The sequence below is a fragment of the Oryctolagus cuniculus genome, chromosome X (assembly GCF_964237555.1).
Source record: "Oryctolagus cuniculus chromosome X, mOryCun1.1, whole genome shotgun sequence".
In the NCBI taxonomy this organism is placed as follows: Eukaryota; Metazoa; Chordata; class Mammalia; order Lagomorpha; family Leporidae; genus Oryctolagus; species Oryctolagus cuniculus.
Window position 1 is genome coordinate 111,979,590 of NC_091453.1, and position 15,417 is coordinate 111,995,006.

Here is a 15,417-nt window from a genome sequence, read left to right on the forward strand (position 1 = left end):
CAGCTGTTCAGATGAAAAGCACGTTTCTGCTCTGTGGTTATGATTTGTGACGGGGAAGGGGTGTTACAGGATTGTGGGAGGTGCTGTTTAAGGGATTCTCTTCAGAACTGTATTATGCTGGTCTCTAGTCTCATCATTTGCTTCTGTGGCTCAGAACTTTGCTAATATTTAAAGTATGATAAACACTATGTAATTCAGTCAGTCAGCTTTATATAACAAGAACTATTTTTGGAAAATATTAAATTTGAGAATAATTGCATATTATAGCAATTTAATTTCCCCACCTTACATAAAATACTACTGAATATTAAATACCTAAAACCCACCAGATAAAAATGGACTGTGAATTTGTAGGAACATTTTGTTTACAGTCCAAGATATTTAGCTATGTGGATAAAATTTTAAGCTGTTACTATGTCACTAGATTATTAAAATGCCAGTCCCAGAACTATATATTTACTGGTTAGTGGTGATGGCCTTAACATAGACTGCCTATAGACTGGCTTGAAATGTGCACAAAAGCATTTCTGATTCAAAACATATCTCCCCTGTCAAATGCAGCAGCCTAATGAGTGTAGGGTCCCTCTGGAATTATACGCAGATTGGTAAATTCATGTTGCCCAGGCCTGTTAGGTAATTGAGGATATAGGTATCTGACCCCAAAGACCTTGAAGTATAATTTGAGGGATGTGCATTTGGTAAATAATTGCACAGTTTTTGGTAACTGGAATAAATGCCAAGAATGAAAAATACTGGGGATCATTAGCACATGTTGGAAAGGAACTTAAGAGTTTGATTTAAATTAAGTCTGAAGCAAATAAAGTTGGAGGGGCATTCTGTGCAGAACAAAATCTTACAGGTGGAAAGTAACTGGATGTTTTCAAAGGACTAATTTTTAAAAAGCAATGAAAGTAAAAGGTAGATAGAGTGGCACAGAGATTGGGAGAAGAATGCATGGGTCCGATTGATAAAGATTTTTGGCTATTATCATAAGGATAAGAAGTGATTGACAGGGTGGGGCTGATGCTTTGATTGGGCCATTTGGTCACCTGACTTCTAGTAAGCCAGGCTGGGCAAAGAATGAAGCTTATTGTACAAAATGGCGAAGGGGCCAGAGCCCAAGATGGCGCCACAGATAAGAACATACCATTTTACTAATATTTCCCCCTTTTGTTTTTTATAAAGCAAATGTTGTATGGGATTACATTGGCCCAGAAGTCCAGGAGGGGTGGAGGGATGATGATTATCGTCTAGAGCTGCTTCCTGCTGACATGGGGCGATATCTGAAGTCATGATGTCCTGGGTGGGGAGCTGAGTATATCCCTGTAGTAGCATTTGGTTGACCACCTGGTTGGTGAAGGGTTTGGTTCATTCCATTATCACTTCCTGTAAAAACTTAAACTGACAATGTAGTATAAAAGCTAGGGTGAGAATAGCAGCTGGGGCCGGCGCTGTGGCGCAGTGGGTTAATGCCCTGGCCTGAAGTGCCGGCATCCCACATGGGTGCCAGTTCTAGTCCCGGCTGCTCCTCTTCTGATCCAGCTCTCTGCTATGGCCTGGGAGAGCAGTAGAAGATGGCCCAAGTCCTTGGGCCCCTGCACCCGTGTGAGAGTCCAGGAAGAAACTCCTGGCTCCTGGCTTCGGATTGGTGCAGCTCCGGCCCGTTGTGGCCATCTGGGGAGTGAACCAGCGGATGGAAGACCTTTCTCTGTGGCTCTACCTCTCTCCATAACTCTGTCTTTTAAATAAATAAAATAAATCTTTAAAAAAGAGAGAGAGAATAGCAGCCAATGGTCCTAAGGGCAGCATTAACTAAGTGGGGGAGGGGGCTCCATAGGGAGGGAGAGAGGAGAAGTTTATTTGTAGAAAAAGTTCTGAGTAATCATACAATGTTAAGTGGCAGGGAGAGGTCTATCAATACACATGGGTCAGGAGTAGAGCCATTGATGTAGAGTAAGAAAGGTGCTGTCTAAACCATGAATAAGTTTTCCAATTGAGAGGCAAATAGAACCTGACAGAAGGGGGTTGATAATAATCAAGTAGGTTTTAAGGCCTTGCCAGTCATGAAGCCCAGGCTTGTTTTTCTCTTTACATGGGGTACATCATAAGGGAGGTGTGAACGTCCTTGGGGAAAGCACTCTGTTGACTTCCATTACCTTGCTGGCCTGGGAGGAGAGCTGGCCACGTAAAGGCAGGTGACATCTCTAACAAGAAATTTACAGTTCTGCCTGCAATGTTGCTGACCCTACTTGGCTGTCCCCTCAGCAGCAATTGCTACTTTGAAAGCTGGGCAGAGTGAAGGGCTTTTCAGCTTGAAGCCAACTAGGCCTGCAGCTCTGACCTTAGTGTCCTTTGACTCCAGGGCATTTCTGTTTCCAGCGACCCAACTCTTGGCTGGCAGAGCTGCCAGGGCTCTTCATAAGCTGACTTCTGCTGAAGCCCTGACTTTCCATATAAACCAATGCAGTGGGCTGGCCTGTTGGGTCTCCTTGATGGCAGATCACTTTGTAGAGCCGCCATTAATTGGCCTGCCACCTATCTTTGCTATGCTTCTGCTGCCTAGCCTTCTCTTTCTCCTGGTTTTTGTTAAAGCAGACCAGAGGAAACCTTTTAGAGGATGCAAAGCAAGGAGGTGTTCAAGTCCCATCTCTAATCTTTGATGGTCTAAACTAGAAGTCTATGATAGGATTTTACAAAACATTGATTCCTTTTAGGCCTCTGGACTGTTCTTATTAAGATAACCATCATGTCTGGTAGTACAAGATCATTAGACTTTTTAACTTTGGGACGTTTATATCAGTAGCATTTTACATTATCATAACTTAAAATTTAGCACGACTTCATGTCTTGACAGTACCTGTAATACAATCCAAATAACCTGATTAGTTGCTGTCTCTACAAGATGAGAGACATATATCCTTTGATATTTCCAGGGGCCCAGCTGGAAATACCGAAGTTCAAAGAATTTGGAATTTTGATTTTTTTTAAATGACTGTCAAGGAAGCCAAGGAGGTTTAAAATATCTGGTAGAAACAGGATCCCTTAACATCATGGCAAAATATAGACCAGATTTGATCATTGATACAAGGTGATTACTCAAATGTTTTAGAATAAGTATATATTTAAGCAAACCATAACTCTTAATAAAAACTCAGCTGTTTTAAACAATCAGAACTTAGCAGGGACATTAAAAGAACATAATAGATTACTTAAACAGAACACAAAATCTGTGTCTCTTTGCTCATTCCAAAAATCTAAAATAAAACCTTTTTAAGAGCTAGTGCATGGAATCATATCCCATAACTTGGAACAGTTTTTACAGAGTCACTACTAGGGAAGAGAAAATAGCTTACTGGAACTGGCTAGAAAACAGAGTCAGCAATTAAACAAAACTATTAAAATGAGATGCTACAGGTTTTAAACAGATTTTTAAGATGATTTCAAAATATTATAAAAACTTCATTGCTTTAACAGAGGATCAGATTCTAGTTCTATGTCAAATAATAGCTTTTGCTTTCCACCTGTTGATTTCCTTGATTTTCATTTTGAAATAACCCTTTAGAAATCTCCAAATTAAGATAGCATTTTCTAAATAAGGTAACATATCGAATTGTAACCTTAGTTACTTTCAAGTGGTGTTGAACTATTGTCACATAGACTATTTATGAGAACATGTTAGCAAACCCAGATAGTTTTTCTATAGACTATAAGGTGTTAAGAGGTACAATGTTTACATTTAGACACATTTATCTCATCTGCCTTTACCCAATTTACATTTAGCAATAACACCTGGATAAGTGAAGGTGCTGGTATTATACCATACCTCTATCTAAATTAAGATCAAAATTGTATTCATATGGAATTCTACTCCTTTTATAAAACTCTATAAATCAGTGACATTAAAACAGAGACTGCAAAATCTACCTTAGAGGCTGTAACAAGGACTGTTTTGTGGTTGGCAAAAATCCAGGATCCCAAAGCAGCTCCCATCCCTGAGGGGAGAGCAAGGTCGACAGAAGTGCCTGGTCCTGGGTTTCTGCACCAATGAAAGGAAAGGCCACCACAAAACACACCAAACACTGGAGTAAGGGAGAAGGTTTATTGTTGGGTGGGGGAAACCTGACAGGCTGCCTCCCCGTGCACAGAGAGAGCAGCAGCCTATACTGGGAGAACAGGTCCTCTATAGCTTTGCAGAGGTCAGGAAGCGGAAGCAGCAGATCCCATTAGGGTGGGGGTGGAGCTGATGCTTGTGATTGGGCCATTTGGTCACCTGACTTCCAGTGAGCCAGGCTGGGCTTAGAATGAAGCTTATTGTAAAAAATGGCCACAGGGCCAGAGCCTAAGATGGCGCCACAGATAAGACAGTAGTACCATTTTACTAACACTGACTAGGTAATAGAAATTGTGAGAGAGAATTATCTCTGTGAGTGGAGGAAAATGCCTTAAGGAGAGAATTCAGAATAGGAGAGGGCCTAGGGCTGATTGTTGAAGAACTTTGAGTATAGAAGGATGGGCCTGTCAAGGGAGAGGTAGAGGAATGGCTTGAGAGGTAGGATGAAAACTCAGGTTCCTGTTAAGTCCTGGCAGCCAAGAGAAGGGAGAGTAGAACTAGAAGGGACTAAATGGTCAACTTGGTATGCAGTTGAAAGAGCATCCATCTATAGGATTTGGTGACAATGGAGCCATTGGTGACCTTACACAATAGCTTGAGTGGAGTAGTAGGGGCAGAAACCATGTTGATAAAGCACTTCTGAGCACATGAGACATGAGACTTGGAGAAAAGGGACATAGATAAGCCTTCTAATATGTTTGCTTGTAAAGAAGCAAGGGAATAGTTGGAAAGAAGTTAAAGGATAGCTTTTTTTCTTTATTAATAGACTTCATTTTTAGAGCAGTTTTAGGTTTATAGCAAAGTTGAGCAGAAAGTACGGAGTTCCCATACATCTCCTGTCTGCTCTCCTTCCTCCCCAGTATCTACATATAACCTTCCCTACCATTGGCATCCCTCACCAGTATGGTACATTTATTACAATCAAAAATCAATATTGACACATCATTATCACCTGAAGTCCACAGTTTACATTGGAGTTCATTCTTGGTGTAGTATGGTCTACAGATTTTGACACATGTATAATAGCGCGGATCCACCATTGTATTATCATAGTGCATAGTTTCACTGCCCTAAAAATCCCCTGTGCTCCACCTGTTCTTCCCTTCCTTCCCCCTAACCCTTGGCCACCTATGATATTTTTACTGTTTCCATAGTTTTGCTTTTTCCATAATGTCACATAGTTGGAATCATACAGTATATAGCTTTTTCACATTGGCCTGTTTCACTTAGTTGTCTTTTTTAACAGGGTAATTAGTTGATATATAATTTCCCATGAGAAAGGATCCTACAGTTAAGAGGAGATAAAATGTACAGGAAAGAAGATTCAACACACAAGCAAAAATATTGGCTAGTGATAAGATGAGGACATTTCCACTATAATAGGAGGGAAGGAACTCCTATCAGATCTGTTTTCTCTGGAGGAAATGAGGTTATAAATTGCAGAAAAGAGAGGATTTGAAAAAATAGCTGTGAAGACTAGGAAAAGAAGTTTGCCTAAAGAAATGTAAAGTTTCCAGACTAGATTGATGGCTTTGTTGAGACTGATAAGCATGAACTTATGTAGTGGTACCCATCCTGGATGTAGCATAAAGTGGTTACTTGGCTAATTCAGAATTAAGGTTTTGTTAATGAATTCAGCAAAGAAGTTAGGAATGAGGGGGTTTGAGATACTTGCAAGAGAGAAAATCTGAGCTAGATAGGGAGGGAAGTGGAAAGCAGGAGAATAAGAAGAAACAGGAAGAAATCAAAGGACTGCAGCTGCTATTAAGGTTGAAGAGCAATGAGAGTACTTGGGACTGCTCACATTTGTGGTTCAAGGAGTGATATCAGGATTTTTGAAGTAGAACCAGTTTTGATGATTTTTAGGTTTATTAGATGTGATTGTAGAACATGGAGGACATCATTGAAAATCAAGAAACTGAGTGGTTGGTTGGTTTTTGCTGAGATTGTCCATGTGGACAGCTAAAACCACCCAGGATGATGGCAGAGGTTGGAGTGGAGAAGGGGACTGTGGGCTGTGGGCTGAAGAATGAGGTGGAATGATTGGGAGTTAATTATTAGCAACAAGGAAGGGAAGGGGGTAGACACAGCTTCTTTCTACTCAGAGCAGAATTGGCATCATCTGGAGCTTGTTAGAAATGTCTGATCCCAAACATCACCCTTGCCTGACTAAATAGGAATCTCCATTTTAATGAGATCCTCTATGGTTTGTATTCACTTTAATGTTTCAGAAGCAGATATTTAGCTAAATGATGTAATCCTCAAATATACAGGGCTTCTTACAAGGGGATAGAGAACTAATGGCCAAGTAACAATGTCTAGTAGAACTTTCTGTGATGATGGAAATGTTCCTTATTTGCACTGTCCAGTATGGTAGCTACTAGCCACATGTGATTATTGACTACTGTACTTAAAATGGTATGATGCCTTCCTATTCTTAATTTAATTTTGGGCAGGAATAACCAGAGTTCAATCCTGTATCAAGTATTTTTTCCATATTTGTCTAGATAATAGATATATTCTTTACACTTTTATGCAATATTTCAAAAGTGTCGAACATTGGTAGTAGCAAATAGTTTTGTCTTATAACTGATACTAGTCTGTTTTATAAAAGTACTTTAATAGGATAGCTTGTCATCACTAAACCTTTGAGTGCTGCAAGGAACTGTGATTAGGATTGAATGGTGGTTCATTTAAAATCACTTTCATTAAGAAGTTAAGACCATTGGCTGGTGCCGCCGCTCACTAGGCTAATCCTCCACCTAGCGGCACCGGCACACCGGGTTCTAGTTCCAGTCGGGGCGCCGGATTCTGTCCCGGTTGCCCCTCTTCCAGGCCAGCTCTCTGCTGTGGTCCGGGAGTGCAGTGGAGGATGGCCCAAGTGCTTGGGCCCTGCACCCCATGGGAGACCAGGAGAAGCACCTTGCTCCTGGCTTTGGATCAGTGCGGTGCGCTGGCTATAGCGTGCCAGCCGCGGCAGCCATTGGAGGGTGAACCAACGGCAAAAGGAAAACCTTTCTGTCTGTCTGTCTCTCTCAGTGCCCACTCTGCCTGTCAAAAAAAAAAAAGACCTTTGTACTAAATTTATATTGAGCAAAATAATCTGTGTGAGATAGGGTGTTAACTATTCGTTGCATGAATGTGTAGAATGTAGGTCATGATTAAAATCTCAGATCACTTTAGGTTCTTAGAATTTAAGGAAACAAACTTGTGGTTTATTTTTTTTTTTATTATGTTACCCAACTGTAACGTGGTGGGAAGCCTATGGTGTAGAAGGTTAAGCTTTTGCCTGTAGCACCGGCATCCCATATGGGCACCAGTTTGAGACCCTAGTCTACTCCACTTCCGATCCTACCCCCCTGCTAGTGCACCTGGGAAAGCAGTAGAAGATGGCAGTAATACAGAGAGAAAAGGAAAGAGAGAGAGAGAGAGAATCTTCCGTCCATTGGTTCACTCCCCAGATGGCTGCAATGGCCAGAGCTGTGCCGATTTGAAGCGAGGAGCCAAGAGCTTCTTCTGGGTCTCTCACGTGGGTACAGGGCCCCAAGGACTTGGGCCATCCTCTGCTGCATTCCCAGGCCATAGCGGAGAGCTGGATTGGAAGTGGAGCAGCCAGGACTCAAACCTGCACCCATATGGGATGCTGGCTCTGCAGGCAGCAGCTTTACCCACTGTGCCACATCGCTGGCCCCCCAAAAATAAATGAATATTAAAAAAAAGAACGTCTGGCATGGGATGCGTTCTCAAAAAAAGTTTGTAACCTCTTCAGTTTCTTTAACCTGAAGCTAAGCATGGTATCTAATGTGTCACTTATTTTTCAATAACACTTCCCTCTCCCATAGCTTCTCTTGTGCTGGAGGTTAGTGGAACAAGATGAATTAAGGAAATATAATTTCAGTTTGGGGACAGTAGGTAGAAGGGGAAGCAATTTAGTGACATATATGTGACCCACTGATTAAAGCATAGAGTGACACATAGAACTGTTCAGATATAATAGGGCATCATGGCTGTATCTTACTCTGAAACATTTCAGGAGAAAAAACGTATCCTGTGGACAGAATGAATGATAAGCATATGCAGTGAAATATTAACATTTATGGAATGTAAGTAGAGGGTATTAAGTCTGAGATGACTTTTAAAACTCCGTATGGATAAATGCTAGCATTATCATGACTATAACATTCTACACTTTCTGAGATAGTGTATAGGAATCTTTTGTGCACAGTCTTGGAGGCTGTAGTGCTGATCTTATTCAAGAACCTGGTGGATTCCCTAATAGACAGTTCTGAAGTTTTATATTAGAATTTACATGTCAAATCATTTAATTTCATTTATGGTTCAGGCAATAGGGTCATCATGATTATATTAGAAATGAAAGAGTGTTATAATTTATGTAGATTGCCTGCTTTAATATTCACTTAGTGTTTTCTTTCCCTTATTCTATTTCATTAGAATATGCTGTAACTTTCAATCTTCATTACTTTTACTAAGTTGAAATTTAGAGGGATTTTCATGTGATATGGAAGTTCCTTAAAATGTTTAAATTTGGTAGCTTTGCATCGATTTATGAAGTGCTGGGAAGGCAATATCATACAAGAGCAATGACTTTGAAATCATTTCTATATTTGAATTCTTAGCTCTGCCACTTCCTAGTTACACAGTTGTGGGCAAGTTATTTGATCTCTCAGAGGAGAGCCTTAGATACTGCATCAGTATAATGGGATTTTAAAAAACAGCCTACCTCATATGATGATTGTAAGGATTAAATGAAATAGTGCATGTGACGCTCTTAGCAATGTTGGTGGTTCATAGTAAGTGCTCGGTAAATAATGTATTCTATATTATCATCATTATTGTTCCTTTAAAATTCTACCTACCTTTATTACCAGTCATCTTCTCCTGTGTTCTTCTTTGCAAGACAATGGAATTTACATTGAATTTTCTTGTTTAACTTGGAAAATTTTAGTAACATGCATACTGTGGTCTTTGTACCATGTTGAACTGCCTCCGTACTTTTTCTGATTTACCAGATTTATTGACTGCCTGTGTGCAAAGTACAATGTTAGATTGTACATGTTCAACTTTGATTTAGCATACTCTACAGAGTTTCTTTATAGGAAATTTCAAGCATAAGCAGAAGTAGCGATAACAACATAATGAACCCCCATGTACCCATCACCTGGCTTCAGCAGTCATAGGCTTATGGCCAATCTTTTTTTTATCTGTATCCCCCACTCACTTCCTCCATCTGAATTACTATGAAGTCAGTTTCAAGCAGTATATTTTTTATTTTAGCACAATTAAGAATGCTACATTTTGGATGTCTGCTTCATATTTGCATATGTAGACATGTAATGGTAAGCAGGAAACAAATGATTTACCTGACACTTCTCCCGAGAAAGCAGAAAGCTCCGTACGCTAGTGACACAGAGCATGCGGAGCAAAGGCACATCATGTGTACGCTGGAGAAAGCCGGCAGGTGACCTCCAGTTTTCCTTTTGCAGCAACCATAACAATTGTAAGCAGTAGTCATGATGCTTGTCCCAACTGTAATGCCTATCCTTTCTTTCTTTCTTTTTACATTCCAACAAACATTTATTGAAATTTATTGAGTGCCTGTTGAGTGTGGGCACGTTTGGGAAAGTAGAGACCCCTTGTGTACAGAGAGCTTATGGTCTTGGTATGACAAGAGTAATTGGTAACAACTGAATAGACTTATGTGGTCTACAAAGTATTTTTCACACATAATTTCTCAAAGCAGCTTTATAAAGAAGATATTAACATTTAGTCTCATTTGATACATGAGAAGACTGCCTCGCAAATGTTAAGTACCTTAACTAAGTTAAGACCTAGTAAGTGGCAGTTTAGGCTTCCTGTCCAGGGGTCCTTTGTTCTTCGCATTGTTAAACCACGTGGGAACTTGGGGAAAGAAGTGCCGCATAAGCCAGGAGGATGTAAGGCGAGGAAAACATTGGTTAAGAAGAAGAGGATTAGTAAGGGGACCGATGGGGCTTTGGAACACTAGGTAAGAATGGGTATCCTGTTAAGTTGTTAGCTCCTGGCCACCCTATACGGCCATACCAGAGGCAAACAGATGGGTAACACGGAGGGGCCTGGCTGGTGTAAAGTACCATAGACATCTTGGGGCTGTGCTTATAAGAGGTTGGGAACATTTGGTGGCATAGGAAGGATGGCAACTTTATTTTATCACCTGTCTTATCAGCCTGGATTTTTAGAAATTGCAAGTATATTGTATTCATCTGTTTGAGTAGGTACATGAGCATTGTAGTAGGCTTTCTTCCACCCCTTGCTCTTGTACCTCAGTTTCCAGATTTTGCTAAAAGCAAACAAGTTTATCCTTCCAGAGCAATTCCATGTACCCACAAATAAAACTGCCCTTACTCAAACTTCCAGGAACTTAGGGAAATGAATATTGCCATTTTAAAAGCATACTTGTAGTTACTTACGGACATATATTTGTCCCAGCTCTGCTACTCTCATGCTTTGTGACCTTGAACGAAATTATGTAACCTTCATAGAAGGGGAAGGCGGAGTTGGAAGATGACTGATAGAAGTCTGTGGAGTTGTGAGGCTCAGAGCTAATGCATATGAACTGTGAAGCACATTGGGTACAGTAAAAGCTCAAAAGCGCAAATGTTTATTCTTATGAGCATTTCAACTTTATTTCATATCTGCATACAGACACACATATGTGCTGTTAAGGTTGTATAACAGGCCGGCGCCGCAGCTCACTTGGCTAATCCTCCGCCTGCAGTGCCGGCACCCCGGGTTCTAGTCCCTGTTGGGGCGCCAGATTCTGTCCCGGTTGCTCCTCTTCCAGTCCAGCTCTCTGCTGTGGCCCGGGAAGGCAGTGGGGGATGGCTCAAGTCCTTGGGCCCTGCACCCGCATGGGAGACCAGAAGGAAGCACCTGGCTCCTGGCTTCGGATCAGCACAGCGCACCAGCTGCAACGCGCCGGCCGTGGCGGCCACTTGTGGGGTGAACCAACAGAAAAAGGAAGACCTTTCTCTCTGTCTCTCTGTCTCTCTCTCTCACTTTCTAACTCTGCCTGTCAAAAAAGAAAAAAAAAAAGGTTGTATAACAAGCAAAGATTAATGGAGGAAGATGTTCCTTAAAACATTGGTAATAGAAAAAGAATGAAAATAGTTTGCAAGCAATATAATAGGTGGCTGGTTAAATACAGTGGATTACTATTAGCTCTTAAAGGGCAGTTTGTATGTACTGTGATGGAAAATGGAAAAAGCAAGATGTAGAATAGTAGCTTAGGATGCCATTTGTGTATCTTTTTTAAAAAAAAGGTTTATTTATTTGAGAGGCAGAGTTTCAAACAGAAAGAGGGAAAGAAAAAGAGCTCTTCCATCTGCTGGTTCACTCCCCAAATGGCCACAATGGCTGGAGCTGCGCCGATCTGAAGCCAGGAGCCAGGAGCTTCCTCCAGGTCTCCCATGTGGGTGCAGGGGCCCAAGGACTTGGACCATCTTTTACTGCTTTCTCAGGCCATCAGCAGGGAGCTGGATCGGAAGTGGAGCAGCTGGGACTAGAACTGGTGCCCACATGGGATGCCAGTGCCACAGGTACCACAGGTGGATGCTTAAGCTATGACACCACAGCACCGGCCCCAACCATTTGTGTATCTTTTTTTTTTTATTTGACAGGTAGAGTTAGACAGTGAGAGAGAGACAGAGAGAAAGGTCTTCCTTCCGTCGGTTCACCCCCCAAATGGCCGCTATGGCCAGTGCACTGTGCCGATCCGAAGCCAGGAGCCAGGTGCTTCGTGCTTCCTCCTGGTCTCCCATGCGAGTGCAGGAGTCCAAGGACCTGGGCCATCCTCCACTGCCTTCCCAGGCCACAGCAGAGAGCTGGACTGGAAGAGTAGCCACAAGGACTAGAACCCGGCGCCCATATGGGATGCCGGTGCCGCAGGCGGAGGATTAACCAAGTGAGCCACGGCGCCAGCCCCCATTTGTGTATCTTTTTAACAAATGTTTGCACACTCAGAGAAAATAATAGCCAACATTTATTGAGAGTGTCTTTCATGCCACTGTCCTAAGTTCTTTACATGGACTAACTCATGTAATTCATTCAAGAACCCTCTGAGGTACTTCTCTGGTCTAAGGCCAAAAGGTGTGTGCCAGATCCACAATTCAGCCTGGGGTTCTTAACCCCCAAGGCTAAGAATAAAGCAATTATCTATGGTTACCTGGGAAGGAAGCAGTTTGAAGAGGGAGACTAGGGAACCAGCTGCGAGTGCAGAGCAGGTAGAAGGAGAAGATGGAAGGAAGGTTTTTACTTTTATGCCGATCTTTTATAATTACAAAAGAAAAAATAATTTTTAAGTGTTAAAATGCTTTCACAGTTATGAATTGGGGAACAAAAAGCAGTGGATTATAGTGGCTAGCTATGTGCACTTTCAGTTACTTTTAGAATGAATTCCTATAACTGAGATGCTGAATGAAAGGGGATACACTTGTTAAGGTTCCTGATACATGGTGCCCTATTCCTTTGCAGAAAGATTGTGCTGCTTTGTATTCCCATTGTTGGTGAATAAACATATTCCAATCCCTCCTTTCACCACATTGGATGTTATACATTTTTTAATTCTAAAAATACCACATTGTCCATTGTTTAAAAAATTTTAAATGGTATAGAAATACTATTAAAATTAAAGTAATTTTTTAAAGATTTATTTTATTTATTTGAAAGGGTTAGAGGTAGAGACAGAGAGGTCTTCCATCTGCTGGTTCATTCCCCAGATGGCCATAGTGGCTGGAGCTGCTACAATCCAAAGCCAGGAGCCAGGAGCTTCCTCCAGGTCTCCTTGGAGGACTATCTGATCTATTTTACCCTTGAAGTCTTAATCTTATATATAGTTTATCATTTAAGGATACTAATCATTTGTCACAGGTCCAACAAATATTTTTCTAATTTATTATTTGTCATTTAGCTTACTACCCTTTAAAAAAACTTCTCACTAGTTTGAAAGTCTAATAGTTAAATCCATGAATCTTTTTGTGATTATGCTGTGACTTTTAAATGTTGAATAATCTCATATATAGGACAAAAATGCCAGGTGGGAAATCAGTCATGTTGGCCTGTAATAGAATTAGTTCTTAGGTGATTTATTTATAGATACTTAATAAAGTAGTGTTATTATAGTGTTAGTGATAATTGCTTTCATTTTAGAAAACTGAATGTTATATATACATATATAAATAAATATTTACGTATACTTTTAACTCCATTTTCTTCCACAAACCCTTGTATATGCATCTATATCTAACAATGAGTGAAACATTTGGTTATGACTTTTTAAGACTTTAAATTTTTGACAACTATAAATAATTCTAGCAGCTTTAATGAAATCTCACGTCTTCAAAATTATCACTTTGAGTATTTAAAATAGATAGTGTGTTCTGATATGAAATTTGTTGTAATGTTAATATCAGAGGATATCTTTTATTGACTGTCTGTACAGGAAGAGTTGTTCACATGAGTTTGTCTTCTTACCTATAAAACACCATCCCATAACTTTGGCCTTTCCCCCTTTACTCCTTCAAGTCCTGCCATTGTTATGTGAAGTTGTATTTATAAAAGATTGCTATTAATTATTTTACAAACAGTCTGCTACGTGAGTTTCTTAAGTTTACATATATTCAAGTATACTTCCTGAATTAACTTGTTGTTAACAGTGTGCTTTAGGCCGGCGCCGCAGCTCACTAGGCTAATCCTCCGCCTTGCAGCACCGGCACACCGGGTTCTAGTCCCAGTCGGGGCGCCGGATCCTGTCCCGGTTGCCCCTCTTCCAGGCCAGCTCTCTGCTGTGGCCAGGGAGTGCAGTGGAGGATGGCCCAAGTGCTTGGGCCCTGCACCCCATGGGAGACCAGGAGAAGCACCTGGTCCTGCCATCGGATCAGTGCAGCGCGCTGGCCGCGGCGACCATTGGAGGGTGAACCAACGGCAAAAGGAAGACCTTTCTCTCTGTCTCTCTCTCTCACTGTCCACTCTGCCTGTCAAAAAATAAATAAACAAACAAACAAACAAAAAACAGTGTGCTTTAAAAAAAACCCTGTGTTAGGAAAAATATTAGTATCTGAGAAATAGCAGTTGATCTGCTTTCTCATTGAGATATTAGTCTCTAGAATTATAATCAGTGATGTGGTAAAGGAAAATCAATGAAGGTATTATAACTTTGCTAAAAACTTTATAGTTTGAGCCAGCACCGCGGCTCAATAGGCTAATCCTCTGCCTTGTGGCGCCGGCACACCGGCGCTGGATTCTGTCCCGGTTGCCCCTCTTCCAGGCCAGCTCTCTGCTGTGGCCTGGGAGTGCAGTGGAGGATGGCCCAAGTGCTTGGGCCCTGCACCCCATGGGAGACCAGGAGAAGCACCTGGCTCCTGCCATCGGATCAGCGCGGTACGCCGGCCGCAGTGCGCCAACCATGGCAGCCATTGGAGGGTGAACCAACGGCAAAAGGAAGACCTTTCTCTCTGTCTCTCTCTCTCACTGTCCACTCTGCCTGTCAAAAAAAAAAAAAAAAAACTTTATAGCTTGACCCTAAGATAAGTGAGCAATTGGTTGTTACACATTTTTGAGAATTTATTGTCTTGTATAATGATATGCCCTCAACTAATAAAATGTTTGTAGCAAAAACTGGAACACCTTTTTTTTTAAAGATAAACTTTTTTAAAGATCTATTTATGTATTTGAGAGGCAGAGTTGCAGACAGAGAGAGAGGTCGTCCATCCACTGGTTCACCCCCCAAATGGTCGCAATAGCTGGAGCTGGTCTAATCCGAAGCCAGGAGCTTCTTCCAGGTCTCCCATGAGGATGTAGGGGCCCAAGCACTTGGCTCATCTTCCACTGTCTTCCCAGGCAGTTAGCAGAAATGCTGGCACCACAGGTGGAGGCTTAACTTACTATGCCACGATGATGGCCCCTGGAACACCTTTTTTAATGGTAGAAACTCTTTTCAAATTGCTGGGAAATGCAGTTCTAAAATTTCTACATTTGTTTCATCTACTATAATATACACAATTAATTCGCAGCATAGCTTTTCTACCACTTGTATTAGAAACTCCTTTTTGCTTAATATTTGTTTAATTACTTGATCAGTTATTTCATTCGTGGGTGACTTCCTTAATGAACTTGTTCATTCAGTTTTTATGATGGTTTGAAGAGCTATCTAGAGCAGTACCATCCGAAAGAACTGTTCTTTGATGGTGGAAACTATATGTTTGTACTGTCTAATGCAGTTGCAGCTAGGCACATAGGATCAATAAGCTCTT

The 15,417-nt window shown here is 41.2% G+C and overlaps 1 protein-coding gene across 6 annotated transcripts in view; it reads left to right on the forward strand.

The window, feature by feature from the left end:
- The window catches only part of PHF6 (PHD finger protein 6), a 67,923-nt gene that overhangs the window by 22,548 nt on the left and 29,958 nt on the right, over positions 1-15,417 (forward strand). The window lies entirely within an intron of this gene.